Below are 12,062 nucleotides of genomic sequence, written 5' to 3'. Positions count from 1 at the left end.
GCATATAAGAACTTGGCCCACTTTAGGGTACTTCCCTGTCCCCTGCTTAATAAATAAATTAAAACTTTGCATATGGTTATTCTGTAAATTTTCCATGCTAGAGGCAAGCCTAAAGCAAATCTTTTTTGAACAGTTTTCAGCAGAAAAAAAATCAGTTTACTCATATTGAAGGAAGATGACCAAACTGTCTTTCTTGTTTAAAATGTGTTTTCCACCTAGCTGATAACTGGCTGCTTTGAAGGTGTGATTTAATATATATTTAGGGGTCCTTAAGTCAGGCAAATGTTGTATAGTGCTTTCTTTTTCTCTACTGATTGAGGTGAGTTTCCAAAATAGATGCTTGCAGGTTTTAACGGAATTATTTGCTTTTCAAATTGTTATAATTAAAATAGTCATAGATGCATGGACATAGCCAGGATTTTTGTTAGGGGGGCAGGCTTTTCTTGAGGGGAGCCCCCCTCACATTTTCATTGATTTGTATTGATTTTGATTGATTGATTGATTGGGAGGGCAGGTGCCCCCCCTGCTCCCCCTGGCGACACCTATGCACACCATAGATTTAAAGCACTATGTATGGCAAGGGTGCCCCAAACCATTGTGGACCAATGGTAACATTTTGAAAGATTGAGGGTGCTGTAGGTGCAAGTCACAAAACAGTTGCCCCAGGGAGGTTCATGTCATAACACAAAGTGGCTGCCAATGGGGAGCATGGCATAACACAAAATTAAAAACACGGCCACTCCAGATAACAATATACCTACCCTGGGATGACAGCTATGCCCTGCTGGCCCTGATTTGAAGATCACACAATATTGATTTTACACACAATTGGGAAACCATGTGCAAGGATCTGCAACTTCCCTTCCCACTTGGTACTAATTCAGGTTTTTATATGAACGTAATTTAAGACAGACAATTTAGTTGGTAGACATGGCCGTTCTTGGCAAGTTTGAGGTGCCAGAACTCCCAAATTGTATAATCTTGTAGATAACTCATAGGATTGAATTCAGGCTTAGTCGTGCTTAAAGCAGAGATGTTAAAACCAGTGGGTGTTACGTTAATCATGACTAATTTAAGTCACTATAATTTTAATGGGTTGACCTTAAGCATGAGTAAGTTTGGACCCAAGCCATATTCACAAAATAATATCGCAATGCTCCATCTAGTACATGGCTAGAAGATTCAGACTCTCCAAGTGTCCCTATTTTCCAGGGACGTCCCTGATTTAGAGAAGCCGTCCCCAGTTTCTGATTTGATCAAGGAATGTCCCACTTTTCCTTAGGATGCCCCCATTTTCATTGGAGAAATCTTGTATGGTCTGGAGTTATCTGACCCCCGAGCTGTCTGAAGGCAATTCTGTATAGGAAAGTTTTTAAAATGTTTTATATGTGTTGGAAGCTGCTCAGAGTGGCTGGGGCAAGCCAGTAAGATGTGTGGGGTATAAATCATTATGGAATGGGACGTCTCTATTTTCATTGGAGAAATAGTGGAGGGTATGGAGGCTTTGATGCTGTTTTCTTCAGATGTTGTTGGGCTCCCAACTTGCCCCATGCAGCAAGGCCAATAGGCAGGGATAAGTGCCAGACGTTCCCTTCATTAATTTAGTATCATCAGCATATAAATATCACTGTGATATTCATTTGTGAAGTGGATGTGAACTGAAATATTCATAGGCGTTCCATTGCCTGATGAATTCTGCAAGGAAGCTCTCTGTCAGGTGTGCGTGCAGGAGCCAGGCCCTGTGACCAATAGGATTCTGCAGGACTGGGGCCTTCCTAAGTTTGTTCTGAAGAGGCAAGGCACGGCCACACAGGTGAAGCTGATTGGTAACTCACAGCACCTGGTGGCAAGAGCTGGGAAGGGATATAAGGCCAGCATTTTCCCTTTGGCTTTTTGCCACAGCAACACGTTCCCTGCCTTGCTGCATTTGGTTCCTTAACTCCTTCCTCTTGATCCTCAGACCCCTGACTTCATGACTCCTTGCTTCTTGATCCTCAGACCCTTGACTTTGTAACTTCTTGCTTCCTGAAGCTCGGACCCTTGGCTTCTTGACTCTCGGCTCTTTGACCCTCAGACTCTTGGCTTCCTGACTCCTGGCTTCTGGACTCCTGTTCCTGCTCCCACCCTGCCATCTTGTCCCCAGTCCTGACATCCCCAGCTGGGACTTTGATCACCCGTGAACTGGACTGTGACACTTTCATTCAACACACCAATTTGATTGTATGACTCTTCCATTGACAGAGAGAGAGAATAATTCATGCATGAGATGGACCTGAAACTGAGGCTTCAGTCCCACCCAGAACACCAACAGCTGTGTTCACAAATATCCAGTGGCTTGTATTTTTAGAAGTGTTTCAGATCTGTAGTTTTTGAGGGAACTATACATTTTCATTGCAAACATTTACTTCACTGTTTACACTGTTCTTGTTTACAAAGTCTGTTTTGAGCAGTGTGTAGGCAACAAATATAATGCAAGCCAAAAAGGAAATTGTTCTTTGTATTCATTCTTTTGAAAAATGTTGCTCTTTTTATTTTAAATATGCCTTTAAAAGACATTTTTTAAATTTTTTTAAGATGCTAGAAATTCAAACAGCCCACAGATTGCATTAAACACATCTGCTTTCATTATGGTCAAGTAATTAGTCCTTGGAGTAAATGCATCTGCTTTGTTTAGATAAACCAGTATTTTAGTTGTTTTTTCTTTTTGGCAAATGCTTCCATTGCCTCTACACAAACCTCAGCCAATAAACACCCTTATTGTGATCTTATGGCAGTAAAAAATACATATGTTGTTCCAAACGTGACAATAATTTATTAGCTGGAAATAAGAATTTAATTTGCTGCTGAACTGTGTAGACAACCTAAAGAGAGGAATCCTGGCATCTATTTTCTTCCTTATTTATTCATTATTGCCTTGTTTCAAATTAACACAATGTCTTTATACACTGTTCTCTGCACATTGTTAGATCCTTTGCCAATGCTTTCTGCAGTCCTTTGGAATCTTTCAGATTATTTAACAGAGTTTAGATCATTCCTTTGGCTCTTGTAGACAAGAAGGCATTTTTATTTTTATTTTTTAAAATACAATTGTAAGGGATTTAGCCCAATGAGGTCCTGATCTATTTATTTTTCTGCAGAATCAAGCACTGCACCCACTCCACTCATGACACACCACTGGGGTGTGGAATGGGGAGGTGAGATTAGGAAGAGGCGAGACTGTCAGATAAGATTATATTATTCCATATTTGAGAAGGTCCTTGCTAGGTCTAGACCATACAGCCTGTGTCTGGTAGTGCTCCTAGATAGTAGTTTTGCTGGACTCCCACTGAGACGGTTTAAAGAAAATGGGATCCTCTCTCTCTCTCCAAGTAAATATTTTTGGCTTCATGGTGATGTGACATCACATTGCCTATTTCTTCATATAGATTAAAGTTAGAAGCAAGCCTAGGGTGTATTTGCAGAGAAGAATTAGCTGGCCTTAGAGGGTTAATCATCTAGAGCAGTGGTTCTCAAAAAAATAATTAAAATACTTAGGCAGAAATCCTATACATATTTATCTGAGAGTAAGTTTCACTGAATTCACTGGAGTTTACTTCTAAGTAAAAATGTATAGGGTCGCACTGTTAGCATTTAATTGCTTTAAAGAAAAGACATATTCGCTTTATCTTGATTGCAATTGCATACTTATAGTCTGGATTTTTTAAAAAAGAACGTGTAGATTAAGTTCATTAAAATTAATTTGAGTTTCATAGCTCTGGTGTTCAGCTCTTCATAATGAAAGTGATCAAAGATATATCATGCTTTGAATTGTACTCATGAAATATGAGTCTCTGTCTGGAAAATTCAACTTCAGCCAAATGAAAAATGTGTGGTTGCATGCACTTCTGACTTAAGTTCAAAGAAATACAAGCAAGAAACTGCCAAGAGATTTCTGATATTTAATTGCTGCAATCTACTCACAAAATGCTCGGTAATATATCACATGGTCCTAAGACGAGCATATTCATGTAAACAGTGGTTAATTTGTAAAATGAACTCTGTCTGGAAACCATGCCTTCTGATTTTCAGTTTGTGATATGAAGGGATTGGTTGTCATTCCTCATCCAACAGATAAAAAAAGACATTCTGCTCATACTCAGAGACATTTTCTCATTTATATTGGCCTCCGGTCTTATTTACAGAGCCAGCCCAAGACGTTTTGTTGCAAGATGGTACCCGCCTCACATTCCGCCATCTCAGCTGGCAGATTAATCTTATTCTAGTACTAGCAACGGGACAGTGTCATTCCCTGAGGGCAGCAGGTTAGTTATGAGGGTGTAGGACAAGCCACAAGGCATGCAAAGTTCTATCCTCCAACACAGGCATAGGCAAACTCGGCCCTCCAGATGTTTTGGGACTACAACTCCCATCATCCCCGACCACTAGTCCTGTTAGCTAGGGATGATGGGAGTTGTAGTCCCAAAACATCTGGAGGGCCGAGTTTGCCTATGCCTGCTCCAACACAAGGACATGGTCAGGAAAGTTAGAAGGAACCACTATAAATCCAGCATCTGCCACCTGAGGTAGTTGCTTCACTCTGTCTCATGGTAGGGGTGGACTTATTTAACTATGACCAAGGCCTGGTACAAACCCCAGCAAGCCTTTGTTCAAATGAACTCCTGCCTTTAAGACATTTTCAAAAAGTAAATGTAGTGACCCAACTCAATGTCTACACTCTTCAAGTTGCTTACAAACTTAGATTTTGTAAAGGAAAGCAAAAAATGAAACTATACACAACTTAACAAACTGGATGCCATTCATTTGGGAGGGTTGAGCATGAGAGGGTTGTTTAGCGAAAACCTTTGCTCCCCACAAAACGCACTGCTTGGGGGCAGAGGCTCAGAACTTCTAGCAGCATTATGTAGTCATATACATTCCTTTAAAAAGCACCTTTAGGAAGCCTGTTCTGCTAGAAGACAATGCTCCCCCCACCATCTCTGTGATTTGGTTTCATGGTATCATTCTGTAGTCAACTCTAATGGGCTGTGTGATTAAGCCCTGGTTCATGCTGAAGTCAAACCTTGGTTTAGTGATACTGTGCAAACATGCAGACTTCCAGAGAAGACTCTGCAGCCACTTTGCTCCTCCATGGTCCTTTTTCCTGCTGTGCTTCACTAAGTTAAGCTGTGGGTTGGCTAAGCATCTCTTTCAGACCAGGCCATTGTGATATCAGTACATTATTATTATTATTATTATTAGTAGTAGTAGTAGTAGTAGTAGTAGTATTTTCTTCCCCACCCATCTGATTGGGTTTCCTCAGCCACTCAGGATGACTTCCAACAAAAGATTGAAAATACATTAAAACATCAGTCATTAAAAACTTCCCTAAACAGGGCTGCCTTCAGATGTCTTCTAAATGTCATATAGTTGTTTATTTCTTTGACATCTGATGGAAGGGTGTTCCACAGGGTGGGCACCACTACCAACAAGGCCTTCTGCCTGGTTACTAAGTGATCCTTGTTTTGCTAGGAAAATTTCAGAAATAAACTCACAGTTTTTGCTTCCAGCAGCACCACCAAAACTGCAGCTCAAGGAAAGAGACAATGGTGAATAAGGGGAAAGCAGTGGGAGAAAAAGACAAGTGAGGGAGATGTGAAATTTTTCACCTCTGCCCCAAACAGTCATTTTGCTCCCAACAGTTTCATGGGTGAAAATTTGACACAGGCCAATTAATTTGTGATCCTGGAGCTGCTCCAAGCAATCTACTAAATCAACTCGCCATGCCCCTCCCTGCCTCTCAAACAGCTTTATCTTTAATTAATAAACCCTATTAGAACACAGAGGACACAACTCTTAAATCAAACATTTAATTATCTTTACGGCTGTTGGCCCGGGCTCTTTTCTGAAGGAAATTCCCCGCCTAATTTTATACAAGGTGTTAGGATATTTTTCTGAACCAGAAAGCATCAATCATTCGTTTCTATGTAGCCTCCCGCAATAACTATGATTTGAGGACATCAGCGCCATTGTTAACTCGAAGGAGCCGGCCAGTCAGTCAGTAATTTCTAATTGAGCTCCATGACCCTTGCCTAATTGTATTCTTGACAGCAGGCTGAAATTATAATTATGGCTACAAATGCATTTCAAAGCAATGCAATTGTGTCTTTATTTATTTATTTGCTGCCTGCTTAAAAACGGAAATAATTAGACCCAAGACATCATCAGGCAAGATGTCATGTGATTTTCAAAGGCTCATGGCCTTATGCTAAGTATTTGCAATCACATACATCGTGCAGCATACTGTAACTGTGTAGCCATTTGTCTCCTCCATGGCCCTACAGACACACAGAAAGGCAGGCAGACAGAGGGCTGATTATTTTGCCTAGAGGATTGATTACCCCCACATTTCAAATGCATCATTTCAGGAGACAAATGTTAGTTGTAGCTTCAGGGAAATGCCTTTACTTCTGTAGAATGTTGCACATCTTTAGGAGCTAAAAATAGAAGAAGGAAGCCATATTTTGCGACGTTCCGGGAAATTCTTAATAATATATGCTATCAATGGAGAAAAATTATTTCCCAATATAGCTTTTGAAGTTCTGTTTTTTAAAGCCCTCTCGTTGAAATTAAGGGAAGGAGAGTAGATTGGTATATCCACATGACTCTGCTGTCAAGTAAACCTGTCTAGGTGATATCCTAAAGTGGTAAGGGTCTGCGTACATTGCAAATATGTTATAGAAAACAGTGCCATCCTCCTAGTCACTTGGAGATGAAAGGATTAATGGAGAAATTCTTTCTGGGTTGAATGCCACAGGGGAATGTCATACATTTCTATCTAAAATTATATGACCAACCAAGATTGAGCATGTGGACTGCTGTGCATGTAGGTCACAAAAACAAATCTCTTTTGTAGCTTGCTATTTCATATATTTTTTAAAAAATATATTATAAGGACTGCAGGCTGCTGTTATTGAAGATTCTCCCAAGGATCATACAAATGAGTGTATTGATTGATAATCGATATGTGGTCTCTCATCTGATAAGACTTTAAAAACTTTGTCCTTTGTGGATAATTTCATTTATGCATGAATAGAGGTTAAATTTGCTGTGTGTGTTATAATACAGGCTTAGAGAAAATTTACAGAATTCTGGTTGCTGTCAGCTGGTTATTATCAGCACAGCGAATAATCTATCAGGATGGTCCAAAAAGTCAACATCCCACCTTGATTTCATTTCCTTGAAAAAGGAACGTGGACATACCTTAAGTGCTTGAAATTGCAGAGAACATATAGTGGCTGAAGACTTAAGAAAACCTACTGTAAGTGTTTCCATAAACCATTCTTGAAATATGGTGCATTTCTAAAATGGTCTCTGTTGTGTGAATTAGAAAATGGGAAAACTCAAGAATCTCGTACAAATTTATTTATTTATTTTAAAATGTAAATCCTGTGCTTTCTTCCAAAGCAGTTCTAGATCTGTCAGTCATTTGCATCACCATCTCTACGCATATAATGTTGGCAGTTTTCTCTAGAAATTGACAATTACAAATTGGCATTCTGGTATGTTTGTAAGGCATACCCTCCAACATTTCTCCAATGAAAATAGGGACGTCCCATTCCATTATGATAATTTTACTATTTATACCCTACAAATCTTATTGGGTTGCCCCAGCACTCTGTGCAGCTTCTAACATATTAAAAAAAAACCCACAATAAAACGTTAAACATTAAAAAACTTCCCTTAACAGGATTGCTTTCTGACGGCTCAGGGATCGAATAACTCCATATCCTCCAAGATTTATCCCATGAAGATAGGGACATCACAACAGTGGCATAGCGTGGGTTGTCAGCATGTGGGGCAAGGCAAGTAATTTGCACCCCCTAACCCATGGATTTGTGCCCCCTAACCTGTGGATTTGCACCCCCTAACCCTAACTCCCAGATGATGCGCCTGGTGCGGCCGGCCCCCCCTGCACCCCCCACGCTACGCCACTGCATCACAAGGGAAAGTGGGACATTCTAGGATCAAATCAAAAACCAGGATGGCTTCTCTAAATCAGGGATGTCCCTGGAAAATAGGTACACTTGGAGGGTCTGGTAAGATAAATGGGCATTATAACAGTAATAATCATTATAATTCTAGTCCACTTGTCCCGCAGGAAACTCAGAGCTGCAAACAAAGTCACCCACCTGTCTTTATCTCACAAAAATCCTGTGAGATAGATTAGGTTGGAAGTTAGTGTCTGACTCAGAGCTGAGTTTCCTCAGTGTTAGTCTAGCACTTTGGATGTTTGTGTATGATGGCTCTCACTTGAGAATAATCAATGATGTGAAACTGTATCTTTCTTATTCATAGAGCCATATTTTTTTCCCCAGAATGTATTTGTTTTTCACTCAGTCCATATCAGATAAACACTTGTACAGGATGCCTGAATTATCAACACATTTTCCGCGTGGACCAACTCATGTTCAGAAGTCTTCAGAAGGGAAGCAGTGCGTATCCACTGCCTGGATGTAATTATGTCCACAGCAGGGAATAAACTTGTGCTATATTTCTGACTTTATAATAGACATGGCATTTTCCTTCACAGAGATTATGGCCATGAAGAAAAGTCAAGAAAATTACCCCAGGTATATCCCATATGATTCACGGAATGATGATGATGAAGAAGACCAGGTACAAATGAAACAATTTGAAAGTGACTAAACCCAAACTCTACTTAAGAAGGGGTGTGCATCAAATTTAAGTAAAACACATTTAAATTGAAAAAGATCACAGCTGCTTTGCTTTGCCCTGGTCATTTTGCTACTGTGCCATGCTGTGGTAAACTATGGTTTGTCATAGTGTGTTGTCTGAATCCATATTCATGGTTTAGCTTTCCCAGATAAACTACGAGCAACAAACCATAAGACAAACCTTGGTTACAGCTCTTGAGAGAGTAAAACTATGAACCTGGGCTGTGATAACAGCTAAGCCAAACTGTGGTTTAGCTCAGTGTGGCATTGCATTGAAACCTGCACCCTTAACACAATCATCAACTAAGATGGGGTTGACTTAGTATGGGATGTGAACCAGGCCACTGAGTTTTGTCTACTCTTCGTTGTCTTGGTTATCTTGCCAATTTTGGGTTGGCAAGAGTTATTTAGACTTTGAGAAGGGATGTTTCAGGGATGCTTATAGGAGATGCCAGGGACTGAACCTGGGACATTCTGCTCATGTTTATTTATGTGTTTAATGTTACCCTGAAGAGCGCTGTAGGCAGGAGCTGAAATAGCATTGCAGTGTAAATCAATAGTTACAATGAAATAAAATACTGTTATGTTCCTGAAATACAGAAAGAAGCAGGGAAAATAACAGCAATCCCAATTTTACCCTGGATTATCACCTGGTTGTGGTGAGTGGGCTTGCACGTTCCTATGTCCCTTGTGAGCAAAGCTGTCGGGAGTCTCGTACTCCCAGCAGGGTCACCCAAAGTGGTAAGGTCAAAGGGGAGAAGCTAGACAAAGAATGATCCAAGAAGTCCTCAGCAGCAGAACAGGTGGACAATAACAAGCAGTGTGTTACAACGGCTGTGAAGGCAGATAAAGTCTGCATCAAATGAGAATCTACTGGTCGTTGTGATACTCTTGCCATTGGAAGAGAGCCCTTCCTGCGAAGACTGTGCGTTGGTCAGCATGCACTGATCTACACACATAAAACAAATTCAATCACAGGCGTCTTCCAAAAACTCAACCCAAACGTTAAAACCGTGTTTATGGAAGACGTCGTTGTTCTTAGAGAGTGAGGACTTATCCACACTTCCATTCGCTCCTCCCCTTTCCCTGGGGGAAACCTGATCTTTAGCAATGAACTGGAGCAAACAGCAGTTGGGTTTTCTGTGGGTTGTTCCAATTTAGCATTAAAGGGTAGGTTTTCCTGGGGAAAACGGTGGGGCAAAGGCAAAATTGCTCAGAGTTGTTCCAAGAAAGCATGGGACAAGTGAAGAACCATTTGGATCTGTGCTTCCAGGCATGGAACCATCAGAAATGTATATAAGTCCTTTCCACACCAATGGCAATTGGTGCCCAAACTGAGAAAAGTTCTGTGGCTGTTGCCACACTTCTTGCATGCCTTTGGGTCCCTCCAGCTAGTAAATGTTGGAGTTATGAACATGCATAGAGGGGTAGCCCTTTCATAGTGTGTGTGTGTGTGTGTGTGTGTGTGTGAGAGAGAGAGAGAGAGAGAGAGAGAGAGAGAGAGAAACAGGCCTGGTGTGCTCTGATCCATGGGGTCACGAAGAGTCGGACATGACTAAACGACTAAACAACAACAAGAAGAGATAAGAAGAGGTTAGATAAGAGGAACTATGTGTGTTTGTCTTAACTATGGCTCATCCCAGAACTCCCACAGCTACCTGCCATTTTCTCATCAAAACAGAGCCTGACCCAAACTGACAACTCACAGTAGTCAGTGGAAAGTGGTTCAAAACAGATGCCTCACAAACAATGGCCACCAACCCCCACCCTTACAAATGGAAAGCTGGATGATGCTTGTACACATGCCACAACAATGAAAATACTCAGGATCAATTCTGGATCTTTCACAAACGTCAGATTTTTCTTTTTGTGGGGGTAGAAGAAAAATGCATATTTGTTTGGTACATTCTGGGATAGCAGTTGACTAATTATGATGTTGTGTGGAAGTATGCAATAAAATCCGGGGAGGGGGGAGGGGGGAGAACGCTAGTAGCTATACCACTGTAAAAGGGAACTGTGGAAAGGTCTTTAATTCCCTCATCCCAAATTTTCATAGCCCAAATTTTAAAATAGATAAGCACAATAAAATATAAGAAAACAATTAAAATACATAAACATATAATTAGACATCAATTAAAAGAGCAATAATCCACTCCAAATATGGAATATTTCACATCATTTAGGGGCATTAAGTAGCCATCTCTAATGATAGATAGATAGATGACAGATAGATAGATAGATAGATAGATAGATAGATGATAGATATTGTGTTAAGCATTTTGGCCAAAGTAGAAACAATTTACATACATCTTAAGAGGCAGAAATGTAGATATACAAAGAGGTTTTTCTTCTTGTCACGAGTCATAAAAATTATTTTATTGCACACTTTTCATTTCACTCCTTTTTCTATATTACTTGTTTCTAAGGAATGGTGTTTTATTTCTAAAGTAAATTTGTAGCATGTCAGAGTTCACATAACATAAGGTGACTAAGGAAAGGAAAAGAAACCAGATTGAGTTTCACTGAGGGAAGCAAATACGGAGTGAATATATATTGCTACGTTGAATCAGCACTCCTTCTGGTGGCTCCCTGGCTGATCAAATTCAGTGCTGAATTTCAGAGTTTTCATATTATACTTTAATTTTAGGATAGTTGAAGCAATATTTGGAATGCCATAAAGTATTACCTCTGTTTCTCTTGAGTTTCAAAACTGAAGAAATGGAATCCGTTTTGTTTTCTTGGCACAACTGCAGAATTTGAACAGACAATGGGACATTCATCTGGCCCCGTGATGTGGCCTGGAGCATATTAGAGAACTGCCAATACGGTGAAAGACGTTTGGGATTAGAGACCCACAACTTGTATTCTCATTGCGTAAACTGTGTAACAGAGGAATCTTGCTTTGTCTGTTTTTTTGTGGTTGGTAGTTGAGTGAACTCCATTAATATTGCCTTCAACGATGATCTATCAAAATAATATCCAGGCGAGAGATTTCTTTACCTACTTTCTAAAGAGGAAGGAGGTGGAAGGGAAAGCTGGTAAAATAATGGCCAGGGATCAGCTGAAATGCCATATATCCCAGGAAAGCAAACGTCACAGACTGTTTGGGCGGAGAGGAATGGTGGAAAGAACCAGCTGGGGAACCGCCAAGGGAAGAAGACCCAGAGCCAGGGGATTGGTGGTAGGATGAAGATCAGTGGTCAGAGGGAGAAGAGGGAGAAGACAGTGGGAGGAGAGGTGTCAGAAGCTGAAGAGGTAACAGGGCTTTAGTGAGAGGGCGGAATCTTTGACAGAGAGCAAATCAGACTCAGATGGTGAAGCAGAAAAGGGAGGCCAAGAGGCAGATGA

The 12,062-nt window shown here is 40.6% G+C and overlaps 1 long non-coding RNA gene across 1 annotated transcript in view; it reads left to right on the top strand.

The window, feature by feature from the left end:
- Positions 1 to 1,721: 1,721 nt before the first annotated feature.
- Positions 1,722 to 12,062, top strand: part of LOC310852573 — a 120,297-nt gene continuing 109,956 nt past the window's right edge. Inside the window, exon 1 of the long non-coding RNA XR_014568279.1 lies at positions 1,722 to 1,813. This is a non-coding gene — a long non-coding RNA (uncharacterized lncRNA). The remainder of the gene's footprint in view (positions 1,814 to 12,062) is intronic.

The sequence above is a fragment of the Podarcis gaigeae genome (assembly GCF_964106915.1).
Source record: "Podarcis gaigeae genome assembly, chromosome: 9".
NCBI lineage: Eukaryota > Metazoa > Chordata > Lepidosauria > Squamata > Lacertidae > Podarcis > Podarcis gaigeae.
Note: the sequence above shows the minus strand (reverse complement) of the source record. Positions and strands in the feature narration are given on the sequence as shown.